Raw genomic sequence first — 13,402 nt, forward strand, 5'->3', positions numbered from 1 at the left:
TTGTATGTTCTCCCCGTGTTTGTGTGGGTTTCCTCTAGGTGCACAAGCAGCTGCAGTTAGTGAAAACTGTAAGGACAGATAGGAGAGGGCAGGACAGTATGCTTATTGTCATGAATGTGTTGGGGAAATCCCAAATTTAGTTAACTTAGTCCAAAATCTGGTCCAATTGCAAGGGCAGTTGAGAGGTATGTCCCGCTTCACACTGCTCTGCTCGGGAAGGCAGTGCTGCATGCAACGAACAGTAGTCCACACAGTATTGCCCATGCCCAAAATGATAGCCACATTAGACAACATGGGGCCCCTCTCTTAAGTGCCCTGGGTCCCCCAGAACCTTAAGCCGGCTCTGGACATGGAGAAGCAGCAGCTGGAACCTGCTGAGACCTTCTCCACCATGTCAGAGGCCAGAACTCCATGTGGGTGTGCTACTGGGACATTAAAAACATTGGATGAGTGACATTATGTCACTTATTCAGTGTTTTAGGAGACCCCTAACCAGTGGCCCCCATTGACGCCCTAAGTTCTGATTGGGTGGAATTCAATGAGTAAAAGTTAAAGGAAAGTGTGTATTGCATATGGCCTTTGCCAAATTCCAGATTTTGGCAAATTGTGATGCAGAATTATTATTTAAACTTGAATTAATGTATGTCAAAAGAGAATTATTCATTCCAAATATTACAATATGTAAAAATAATGCATCAAAGTCAAGTTAGACAACATTATATAACAATTCACAGAACAAATCTGTGTTCGTGTGTCTGGAACCCAGAACTTATGCTGCCTGCTATGTGTTTAGAAAAACAAACTGTGCAAAGCACCCATATACTGGTAGCCAATCCCATGGTATGTACATCTGCTCACAGCTCACCTGCTTTTTAGTTATGCCCTGGCCACAGAGATCCAACCCCCCCCCCCCAGGGTGTTTCGTAGACCTTCCAGCATTGGCGTCGCCTGCAGTGGCTGTAGCCCGCCGCATCAAGATATCCCACAAGAATAACTTACCAGCAGCCGCCGCGGCTCCTTCTCGCGGAACGCGGTGCGGACCAGCCACTTCCGGTTGCCGCGTGTGCAGTCCAGTCCAGACCTCTGGAGCAGGCAGCTAAGCTGCTTGCCTCCGAAGCCCCTGTGAGGGCATCCGCAAGGAGTTGGGGAAGAGGGAAAAGTTTTAAAATCTATCCCTCATAAGTGGGCAACGGTAGTCACTGAGCCACCAATGTTTCCTCAATAGAGAGGGGTTTAATTTGCAGGGCTGGATGCCTGCCACACAGCCCCCATTTCCTTCAGGAGTCAGGCACATGCAGGCTAGCTCGGGGTCAGCACACACCACCCCCCACACATCATCCTGTCCTGCCCTTTCAGTGGGTTTTGTTTACCCCCCTATACTACACACATCAGGGGAGATTTTCACAGGGCGGCAGCATGATAGCCTCCCACAATTCGAAACGGTGGACCTCATCACCGAACAAAGGGAGGAGGCCAGGTCCATGCCAGAGTTTCAGGTCTCCCCGGGCCACAGTTTACAGTGGCAAATTGGGTATGGCCACTCCCCTAAGACAACCCCATTGGCCATCTCCCCTCCCCTCCTCCCTCATGGCCATGGTATCAATTAGACCAGGCAAACTCTTGACCATTCCCCCCGGGTATTTTTGACTATGACCATCACAGTGGGGTTCCGAGCACACAAATTTCTCACCAGGCGCAGGATCAATGGTAAGCACCTTACCCCACTTCTGGTAATTCCCCCCCCCCCCTGCAACTCTACCATACGGTCCTTGGGGCAGGAATAGGGCACACCAAAGCCCAGCATACACAGGCTCCCAGCCCCCCACTATGACAAGCCAAACGCTTCAACCGATGGAGGTAGTAGGAGAAGCAGTTAGTTGGCCCCAGAGGCTCGTAGCTTCGCAGCAAAGCATAGTGTGGCCCGGCAGTCCACCAGGTAGCAGAGTTCAAGTTCACCCTGTCTTTATGTCAGCACAACAGGCGAACACGACAGGTGCAGCAGGCTTGGTCCCGAGTGCGAGTCGACCATCCACAAATGACCGGTAAAGACAACGCATCAAAAGGGCAGACGCCGGCAGAGGACGCAACAGTGACAGCAGGTGAGCATGAAAGAATTGATGTGGTACGTGCACAAACACACCTATAGCGTCCAGTGATCGGATGATGAGCAGGGGGCCACGCAATCTAATGAAAATTCTACACTCTTATTTCACAGGGGCCAGCAAGCACAGCAAGGAAAGTAGCATACCTAGCAAGCCAGTAGGGCACAGGCCAGACGTAGTTAAATGCTCTTACACATCATTGCTGATTTGGCTTTGGCCGTGTATCAGGGACAGGATAAAGAAAGGTTTTTATGTAGACCTGTTTGAGCTAACAGAGGAAGCGAAGAAGGAGTTAGAGGGAGCCAGAGAATCCTTCCCGCAATGGGTTTCAGCATTCTGTTCTTTCGCGGCCACATACATAGAGATGTGCCCAGAGGCAGTGACAGACGTGTGGCGTTATGTACATCTTATTTCAGATATATTCCTGACAGACGGGGGGATCGCATTGGTGCAAGTATGACGAGAATTTCATGAAAAGAGTGTCAGGGCAGCATATAATACCTTTTGATTGTAAAGATGTGGAGGTCTTGCTAGACATGGTGCGCCCCAGTACAAACGCACCTGTGACGGTCCCTGCCGCTAGGCCACAGCAAGGGAGGCAAGGTACGCATCAAGGAATGCGTAAAAGATGCTTTGCATTCAACAACGGGTTGTGCACCCGGGGAACCACTTGTAGGTACAGGCACGTTTGTGGGCAGTGCAGAGTGCCACACTTGGAGAAAGATTGCCCGTGTCTCTCCGCCAATGCCGGAAAAGGATGAGGGGCACCCAACCCCACTACTTCATAAAGCCAGCTCCCCCATCAATCTGAAGGAGTTGGTGCATTCAGACAGGAACAAACCACAGGGGCATCGCAGATTACCTAGACAATTTCTTATTAATATGCCCAACCAATCAAATAGTCTGCGCAAATACACTAAGCTCAACGCAAGCACTATTTAGAATACTCAGCGTCCCAGAAGAACATGACAAAACAGGCGGTCCCTCCCATTGGCTTTCTTTCCTTGGAATTGAGATTGACACGATAGAGGGGTGTTGCTGGTTGCCCAGAGACAAGATAGAAAAGTTGCAGGGATACATAGACTCCGCTCAGGCGGCACGCACTGTTACATTGAGGCAAGCGCAAACGCTACTGGGCTCATTCAACTTCGCATGCAGGGTTATACCAATGGGCAGAGTTTTTTGCAGGAAGCTCCAACTAGCAACGGCAGGTCTAACCAGTCCTCATAGTAGGCTAACTCTGTCAAAGGACATCCGAGAAGACTTGGCAATCTGGTCAGAATTCCATTCGACATTTAACGGTGTGCGCATGTGGCCTTCTGAAGCAGTATTCTCTGTCTCACTAGACTTGCATACCAATGCTTCCAGGTTGTGGGGTTTTGGCGCTTATTTCCAGGGATCATGGTGCGCGGCGCCATGGCCCGAGTCCTGGATTGTAAGTGGTCTGGTAAAAAACATGTTGGTGTTAGAGCTTTTTCCTATAATTGTCGCAACAGAATTGTGGGCCGCGAAACTGAAAATATTGTTTCCTGGTGTGATAACTTGGGGGTAGTGGAATGTATAAATTGACAGTGCATCTTCACCGCAAGCTATCAATCTGCTGAGACACATGCTACTCAGATGCCTGGCACACATTTCATTTCGAGCACTACACGTCCCGGGGTTGACAATAAAATAACGAACGCCCTATCATGTCGTCAATGGCAACGGTTCTGAGAGCTGGCCCCACAGGCTCAGTTGAAAGGTATGACATGTCCGGCTTATGTTTGGCAGATCATCGAGCTGGCATAAGAGAATTAGCGGAAACATCATAACCCCCTCGTACCAGGAGAATGTACCGATCAGCATGGCTTCAATGGCTCAGTTTCGTGAAAGTAGGAGGAAGGGCAGAGCAGCCAGGGGCAGATGACATTATGGCTTTCATATGGGCTAAGTACCAAGCAGGTGCCACCAAAGTCCTCAGTCACCATCCTTGCCTTCTCCACCACCTATTTAAATTAAGCAAATTATAAATTGCAACTTAAATTTGTTAAATTTAACAGTTGTCTGGTGTTGTTATTCTTAGTGTTAAGTTTGGTTTGTTTAAGTGTGCTTATAGAGGTATGGTGACAGAGGTTAGGAACTTTTCAATCTGCAGTTTATCCAATCTAGAGAGAGATATGGACAGGAAGGGAGGGTTTTACCATTGTGGTCAATGCAGCAACTGCAAAACTTTAAACAACAAAGGTACAAAACTCATTAAGGAATTTAAGTCAGAACAGACAGGACAAGTATACAAAATTCAGAATATGCTAACATGCGAAAGCAAAGAGGTGATCTATCTACATTAATGCCCCTGCAGACTGCAATATATAGGTAGAACGATAAGAACTTTAAAGATCATTATCAGTAAAGACATTCACAACATCCGCATGGGTATAGAACCAGGGCGGCCAAGAGGGATTTTGGGCCCCGTTACAGCAACTTCATGGGGCCCCCTATAGGTGATTAGCATGTAAACTGATGCACCGCCGCGTGTTGCAAAGGGGGTGTGGCCATACCATTGGGGGCATGTATATGCATAATTGTGGGCGTGTTTAGGAGGTGTTGAATCTAAATCAGATTGTTCACCTGTAAGTGTCAATTTATCAGTTTAATGAGTTCATCAGCTGGAGAGAATTAAATACACAACAAGATCTGCATGTACAATTAGCTCTGCTTTATTAGTTACAAGGCCATATCTATATAGCACAAAATCACATATTACAGAAAACTACGCCCCAAAAGGTTTTAACCACTCATGCTTCCTCTACACAGATCTTGCTACATTCTCTCATTTCCACACAGAAATACTCCCCAGGGGGGAGTTGGTTTATCTCTTCTTTGCCACATCCAAGGTCATGGGCATAGTTTCTTGCAAACAATGAATAACTCCTACGAGCTAGCACTATCTAATCTGTCTTTAAGCTATAAGAGAACAAAATGGCTATAAGGCAACAAGATGGCATCAGCTTTGCAAAATCACATTTCTTATTTCCCATCTTTTTATTCATTATTTGCCCTAACACCACCTATCAGAGATCACATTCTTGGTGTCGCTTTTAATGGGTACTTATACACATACACCCTTCTAACAGAACATATGAATAGGGATGCCTAAAACTGGAAACACAGAACAACCCATCCCCCACAAGTCCATTACAAGTCCATGATCCCTCTTCTAGCTGATATTAATAGATGGTCAATGAGTCGACAACCGTGTTGCACCCGTTGCATGTCCTGATGTCAGATCGTCACATATATCAGAGAACATGAGAGGCTCTGGGGCCTCTTGTGCTTCCATTTTGTCTTTTAACTATGGATTTCTTAGGGAAAGAAAAGAGGAAAGGGAGGGAGAAAATACACAGTTTGCTCGGCAAATGTTATATGTCACTTATTTCACAATAGAAGGGATTGTCCATCTTCATAAGAATAAACCTCAGTAACGAGCATGTGGATTCCAAAGAAAAGGTTCTTGGTCTCTGCACTGATCACAACTGGCAGTAGCACTGAGAGTTCCACAAGGTTCACACTCATTAGATGGGGTGTACAGTACAGCAGTTAAGACAGGTGTGGTAACTTTAATTTTTCTGGAAGAGAAACACTTAGCTTTACTACACTTGCCAATAAGCCACATCATCAGTTTTATTAGCACATATATAATAATAAGGATTAGTAACAGACCTTGAACTACAACATGTATAAAACCTGATAACCATCCTCCTATACCCTTGAACCAATCGGCCAGGTACAGCCATGAAAACTATCCTTCTAGATAAGCATCTCCAGTGCGTTCCTTTAAAAATTTATATTTCATGTCTTAATTTTTTTGTAAGTGTTCATCAAATATTTTCTCTGGATCATCTGCGTCACTAGTTAAAAAGGTGCAACCATGGGCTTCAATTTGAATATTTAGGGTCAGGCAGTACCCTCCAGACTAAACTGTCAGGTAGTCCAATATTAAACTATTGTCTTGTGTAAATGTAATGTGTTGGGCCACAATACTCACAAATACATGTCTGTATTGGGTGTAAACCCTTATAGTCATGGGTTGCTCTTTTCTTTATTTTGCTGGGTTAAACTTTCATATTAGAATTTTTCTCATTATGTATAATGATCTCTACATTTCTATTGGCATAAGTCTGGTTCTAGAACATAAAGGGAATCAATTGATGGTGGACATCAACTGAAAAAAGTAGTGTATGGGTCATGACTAAGCCGATAGGGCGAAACGTACGTCGGGTCATGTGTGACGCGTGACGTCACACACCCGGAAGTGTGAAGCCGGTTAGCGGAGCCAGCCGTGATCGTGGCACACTCTGTTTAATCTTGCAGTTCATGTAGACTGCTGTAATGCGCTGTGTTTAAGGTCTATATTAGTACAATTATCCTATCATAGGGGGGTGACCAGTAAGATTAGTATTTATGGTCCTTCAATACCGCTAGTCTCGCTATCAGTATGAGTATAGGCAGAGCCTATTTATTTCATAATACAGCAGATATGTTGTAGAGGAAAATCCTCTGTGGTCATGATAATAACAATCCCTCTCGTTCATATATTATATGAGAGGATATTATGTATCAATTTGAGCTACCAATCTCAATTGTTGGGACTATATGTATAAACTCTTAACTTCTAAGAACCCACACAAGTCAGGTTATTAACCCTGACTTTTGGAAATATATACATCCAGACCTAAGTTTTCCTCAATATCTGTGTTAGACTTCAATATCCTAGCGGCTCTAATAACTATTAACCCTTAGAAGCGCATGTGTATTAGAATCACCGTTATCTAATCAGAGTGGACACATTTGCTGACTATATGTGAAACACAATGTATCAATGAATATATGAAATTTAATCTGAATAAACTGTACTATTTTGAACTTAATTGATACAAGGTTTACACTTATGGGTATTTTCCCCAGTCAATTACAAGTGTCACAATTTTGTGACCACCGGCTTCCCTGAAGGGCATTTTTAATCATCTTTATCACTTGTCTTTATTTTCATCACCTCTTTATTTTAATAATTCGCCCAGTCTCATATCCGATATTTGTCTAATTTTTAATAGTCATTAATAAAGTTGATTTTATAAAACTCTTAGGGACAGGAGTGCCCCATACACTACTTTTTTCAGTTGATGTCCACCATCAATTGATTCCCTTTATGTTCTAGATTCGTCTAGTTTAGGGAGCACCCCCTCATATAATACATAATATATAACATATGATACCTATTGAGGTTTGTCCTTGCTTTAGAGCGGATTGACAATCTTTCTCTCCTTCTAATAAGTCTGGTTCTTCCAGACCTAGCTTTCCTTTCTAGACTATTACACATCTATAGCCACCAGCAAAGGAACATAGCGTGCAATCAATATTCCTCCTGCTAATATCAATGAACACCAATCTCTGGTGTCCCTTTCTTTTAAAAAACTTGTAAAATACATTTTACTCAGACTCCCCTTGTCTGAAGATCTTGCAGTGGGATGCGTGTATTCAGGTGTCATTTCCCCGTACTTCCACTACCATGGGAGTCGTCAATAAGACCTGGAAAGGACTCTCGTATCTGGGTTCAAGACTCTTCCTGACATGCTTTTTCACGACCACCCAGTCCCCTGGATGCAGTTTATGAGTACCTGCATCAAAATTAGAGTCTGGAATGGAAGAAAACACTTGACTATGTATTTCAGTTAGCTGTTTCTATAATAAAGCAACATAGTTCAACAAATCACCATGTACATGCTGTAGTTGCTATGGAAAATAACAACCTCTTCTGTTTGCTATGCCAATCAGGATCTCATATGGTGTTATTATTATTATTATTAATTTTTATTTATAAGGCGCCACAAGGCGTCCGCAGCGCCGTACAGAGACAAACAAATTACAATACAATGGGAGACAGCACAGTACAGTAAACAGTAAGCACAGAAATTCAGTAAGCTCAATGCACAGCTAGAGAGGGCGGGGAAGGGGGAGGGAGGATCTGCAAACGACGGGGCCCAAGAAGGAGAGCGCGGAAGACAGGGAGACCCCCAGGGGGGAGGAGGGAGCGAGAGTGGACGTGGGGTGGAGGACTCTCGAGGAGGAGGGCTAAGTAGCTGGAGAGCAGAGTTAGAAGTGGTGGAAACAGGAGGAGATATGGCCCTGCTTAGAGGAGCATACAATGTAAGTGGAGGGGTGGACAGACAGAGAGACGCAGGGGAGAGAGGGAGAGTAGGGGGACGGAGGCAGAAGATAAGGTAGGAAGTTAAGTGGGAGACAGAAAGGCTTTAAGAAAAAGGTGGGTTTTTAGGACCCGTTTGAAACTGGACAGATTAGGGGAAGTTCTCATGGAGGGAGGGAGCTTGTTCCAGTGGAGGGGGGCAGCCCGGGCGAAGTCTTGGATACGCGCGTGGGAGGAGGTTATAAGGGGGGGAAGAGAGGCGACGGTCAGAGGCAGAACGGAGAGGGCGGGATGGAGCATGAATAGAGAGGAGGGTGGAGATATAGGGTGCAGTGGAGTTGGCGAGGGCCTTGTAGGTGAGTGTGAGGAGCTTAAAGAGGATTCTGAAGGGGAATGGGAGCCAGTGAAGGGCTAGGTAGAGGGTGTTAAACCTGTCTTTCGTAGGAGAGTTTCTTACTGAGTGCAGGGCCATAGGTAAACATGAGATCCACGGCAGGCCTGTTTCAGCCATTATTTTCTGCATTTTCAATTTCAGAGTACCATTAAGGCGCTCCACACATCCCGAACTTTGGGGTCTGTAATGGGTGTAAAGGGCAGATATGATTCCCATGTCTTTTAACAGTTTCTGGAATCTTTGCCCCGTAAAGTGTGTCCCTCTGTCACTTTCAATGACCTATGGTATCCCATATCAGCAGATTACCTCACTCGTAATTTTCATGGCTACTGCTTTAGCATTTGCTTTCCTATACAGCCATGCCTCCAGCCAGTGACTAAAGAAATCGACACAGACTAGCACATTCTCAAAGCCCGAGCATTTGGGAAGTTGTATAAAGTCTATATGTATCCTCTTATAGGGATACTGTGACTTGGCTGTGCTTTTCCATGGAGTTGGGACAGACTTACCTGGGTTATTCTGTACACAGATTAGGCATCCTGCCACTAACGCCTGTGCTGCTTGGGCAAACCCTGGTGCTATCCATAACCTGCTAGTGAGTACAACCATAGCATATTTCCCCAGATGCACTTTCCTGTGTGCTATATTGGCCATAATGGGATACAGTGCTTTTGGCAGACAAAAACTCTGACCTTTACACCACTCTCCTTGCACTTCTAGAGCCCCATGTTTTGCCCAAGTCTTTTTCTCATTCTCTGTGGCTTGTCTCTACATAAGTTGGAGTGTGGGGGTCACCATGTAAATAGACTCCCCTTGGGGTACTGGGGCTATGGCGGCTTCTCGTGCGACCTCGTCTACCAGTCTATTTTCCTTAGCTTCGAGGATAGTGTCTCTGTGTGTGCCTTCACCTTTATCACTGAGTGTGGAGGCAGCTGGAATGCGGTGAACAGTGCTCTGGTATGTTCAGAATGTTGACTGGCTTGCTTGCTGAACCCATAAAGTCCCTACTTTTCTATATAGGGCCATAATCATGCGCAATTCCAAACGCATAACTTGAATCAGTGTAAATGTTTACTATTTGTCCTGCATATATGCATGCAAGTGTCAGGGCCTTTAATTCAGCTTCTTGAGCTGACATGTGACTTGGTAGAGTCTGTTGAATCACTATTTCTGTGTGAGTGGTTACAGCACACCCTGTATAAGAAACACCATCTATGTGGTAGCGTAAGATGTCTGCATTTGGTAGCCTTGTATCTTTATGTCAGATAAAACCAAAGATCCTTGTCTCATTAGTTCTACACAATCATATTCAGAGCAATTTTGTGTTTGCATTTTTTCTTCCTGTTCAAGCTGGGATTGGATTCCCCTAAATCCCTAGGGGAACCCCAATATATACAGGTACTTCTCCCATCTTTTGAAACTTGCTGCAATAAGGCAGCAGGATTCAACATTGTGCACCGTTTAAGTGTAATATTACAGGGAGTTAGCAGTGCAACTTCATATTTGGTAAATCTGGCTGCTGAGAAGTGTTTTATTTGTGCTTGATTTAAAATTTCTGTTACTGCATGCGGCACCATTGGGGTTACTGGGTGCCCTAGCACAATATCTGTACTTTTTCCAAACACTATGGCCGCTGCAGTCACTGCTTTATTACATGTAGGTGCTGCTCGTATGACTGGGTCTAATTGTGCAGAGTAGTATGCAAGTGACCTTAGCTTGCGACCATGTATCTGTGTCAATACTCCTTGTGCATGTGCACTGACTTCATAACCAAATTATGTGAAAGGCTTGTCATAATCTGGCAAAGTCAGTGCTGGCGCTAAAGTTACTTCAGCTTAAAATTGGTTAAACATTTGGTTCTGCTCACAGAAGAGTGTAAATGGCTTGCTATTATCCAGAAATACTAATGCAGGAGCACAGAAAATAGCTCATAAAGTCTTAAGGCTTTTTTCATTTATGTACAAACATTGAATTTCCATCAATGCATAACCATACACATGATATAAAGAGGTATTTACAGTATATGATGATTATAGCACAGTAAATAAGGGCAGTGTATGTCTTTACAACACTGATTGACTCAAAACTATTATGAGGATAAAAATAAAAAACCTTTTGCTATCTACCATAATGTGACATTACATTGCATTACTTTCTTTCAAACCATCTAATATAATATTTGGTTTAAAAAAAAAAAAACCCAAACACTATTTTATATTCAACTATGTTAGTCCATTTCTCCTTTTCTTTTTAAAGACATACCTTAGGACACCACCTAGTTCATGCATTTGCTATGCAAATAGTCCATAAAGGCTAATATCTCTTTCCAAAACACAGAAATCATTACTCAGCAGAGTCTACATTATTTAAATTCTTCATTAGTTTCTACTTATGTTTGTTGTGTGCAAACTTCTATTTATTGGAAGTTGAATAAATTCAGTCTGGATTTCTCTGTAGCTGGAGACCTTCTGTGAAGAAAAAAAAAACTTTTGCATAGAGATTAACATTTATTTATTAGGGATTACAGTAACCAGTGGCGGGCTGGCCCGGGGGGCAGGGGGGCCGCTGGGTTAGACGCCTATTAGGGCCGGGGGGTAGGCCGGCCGGCCGCCCCCCGGATGCAAAAAACAGTTTCTCCCCTAGCGGCCGCATCCGATGTCATCAGGTGCGGCAGCGTCAGCGCACAGGCGGCCGCATCACATGACAGGGGATGCAGCCACGTCATCAATGACGCAGCCGCATCCCCTGTAATATGATGCGGCCGCCAGTGTGCCCCCCAGCCATCCCTCTCCCAGCCCGCGCCTGACAGTAACTATCATTAATTCACATCTCCCAATCAGTGCGTGTTTTTGCATATAACACGCTTGTACACCATTATCAGGTAACTAGTAAACATTTTTGGTCAGCGGACAGCTGCTAATAAGCCACTTGTTTAAATGTTTCTTTGTGTACCTTAACTGTGACGCTATGCATTCCATGCCATGAAAATATGATTTCCTCAAAGGGGCAGTCCCCAATATATCAAACAGGGAATGTCAAAGTGACGTGATCTGGGCGAGCGTTCAAAGCCACTCCTTTCTCATCATATTTCCGGATTATGTGATTTCCATGTTGAAAGTACAAATAAATTCACTTCGCTCACAGAGGGCATTTTCTCTCGTAACATTTCTTTAAGGGCATAACAAACCCTCCTGATTTCTAAGAACATTCATCAGCACCATTTTTACACAGATTAAAACCGTTTGTTATATCTACATACAAAAGCTCACTCCCACAACTCTCAACTTCAACAAAGAGAAAGTTATGTTTCTCAACTTCATAAACAAAAATTATTTTGTTCAAATACAGACACGGCTTGTTGGACCCCAGCCTGCTGAAGGTCACTGACACTATCTGTACATTATTTACATTCTTGTCCGTCCACTGATTCGTGCAGTTACGGACCAAAGATTTCAAAACTTGTTTTTCATCTCTTCAAAAGCTTACAATTAAGCAATGCAGGCATTACATTTGCAAATATACAACTTTTCCGACCTTGAAAACGGTCTCTTATGTCTCTTGTAAAACGGTCAAGACAGACAAACATGGATCTCTCTCACACGCAGTAAGACAGAGACAAAACTCACATACAAAGGAAGAACAATTAACTGTTATCTTCCAGCCTACAGCTGTGGAACTATAAGTCCCAGCATTAAATTAAATACAATTCAGCTTCAATATGCTATTATCACTCCGGACATATTTTAGTTACTCTTGAAATATTGAAACATACTTGAAGAAGATGCAGAGAGGTAAGTAAACTACTGCAGGGGTTATATGAAACCGGGGATGAAGGGTGACTGTACATAATGGTGGGAAGGGAGGAAAATGTTGGGTAGAGAATAATTTAAATATAACGGTGGGAGTGCCCTTCGTGTTATATTTGTACTTGGCCTGGCAAATTCTGGTGGCAGTCCTGCTCACACAGATACATTGAGATCACATGATCCCAATGTAGCTATGTTATGGACCCATTAGACATTACTAAGTCTGTTGACAGGATTAGACTTACACATTCCTTTTACTCATTTAGATCTCCATCAACCTCACTACTACACAAAAGGAGACGAATCTCAGCACACCTATTAGTTCACACAGGACCTCAACCTTGCTGCCATGGCCTGTGTAACGTCACAAAATGATATACTTCCCTATGCAGAATTATCGTACTAAAACTACAGCCCATTAGCTACATAAACTCACTGGGAATTCCTTGCTGGGACATTAAGAGCACTACGGCTAAGCCATCACTGCATGACAGACTAACTGACATTTGTACTATACATCAGTACTCATATGAGCCATAAACATAACACAATAGAAAACTTATCCACTACATGGAGACACTATTATTACAAGAAGGAACTAATATTACACAAGGCACTATTATTAAGCTAAATCTTAACCCCATCTTTAATTGTATATACGTTCTATAATTTAGCCTATTTCCCCCATGTAATGAACTTAAAATAAAATATATTTATTGAAATATGAAATGAGAAAACACTGGTGCAACAGACATAGCCTAAACCTAACAATTTCCTTAGTCATGAAAGGGGACACTGTAGCAGTAGCAAGAGATGTCTGAAAAACATGTTCCTGAGAGATGCCCAGAGTTTGAATCGGACACTGCTGCGTGCTTGGCACGCCCTTACTGTAAATTGACTATGGGCATCTGCTCCT

This window comes from Mixophyes fleayi, chromosome 5 (genome assembly GCF_038048845.1).
Source record: "Mixophyes fleayi isolate aMixFle1 chromosome 5, aMixFle1.hap1, whole genome shotgun sequence".
Taxonomy (NCBI): Eukaryota; Metazoa; Chordata; class Amphibia; order Anura; family Limnodynastidae; genus Mixophyes; species Mixophyes fleayi.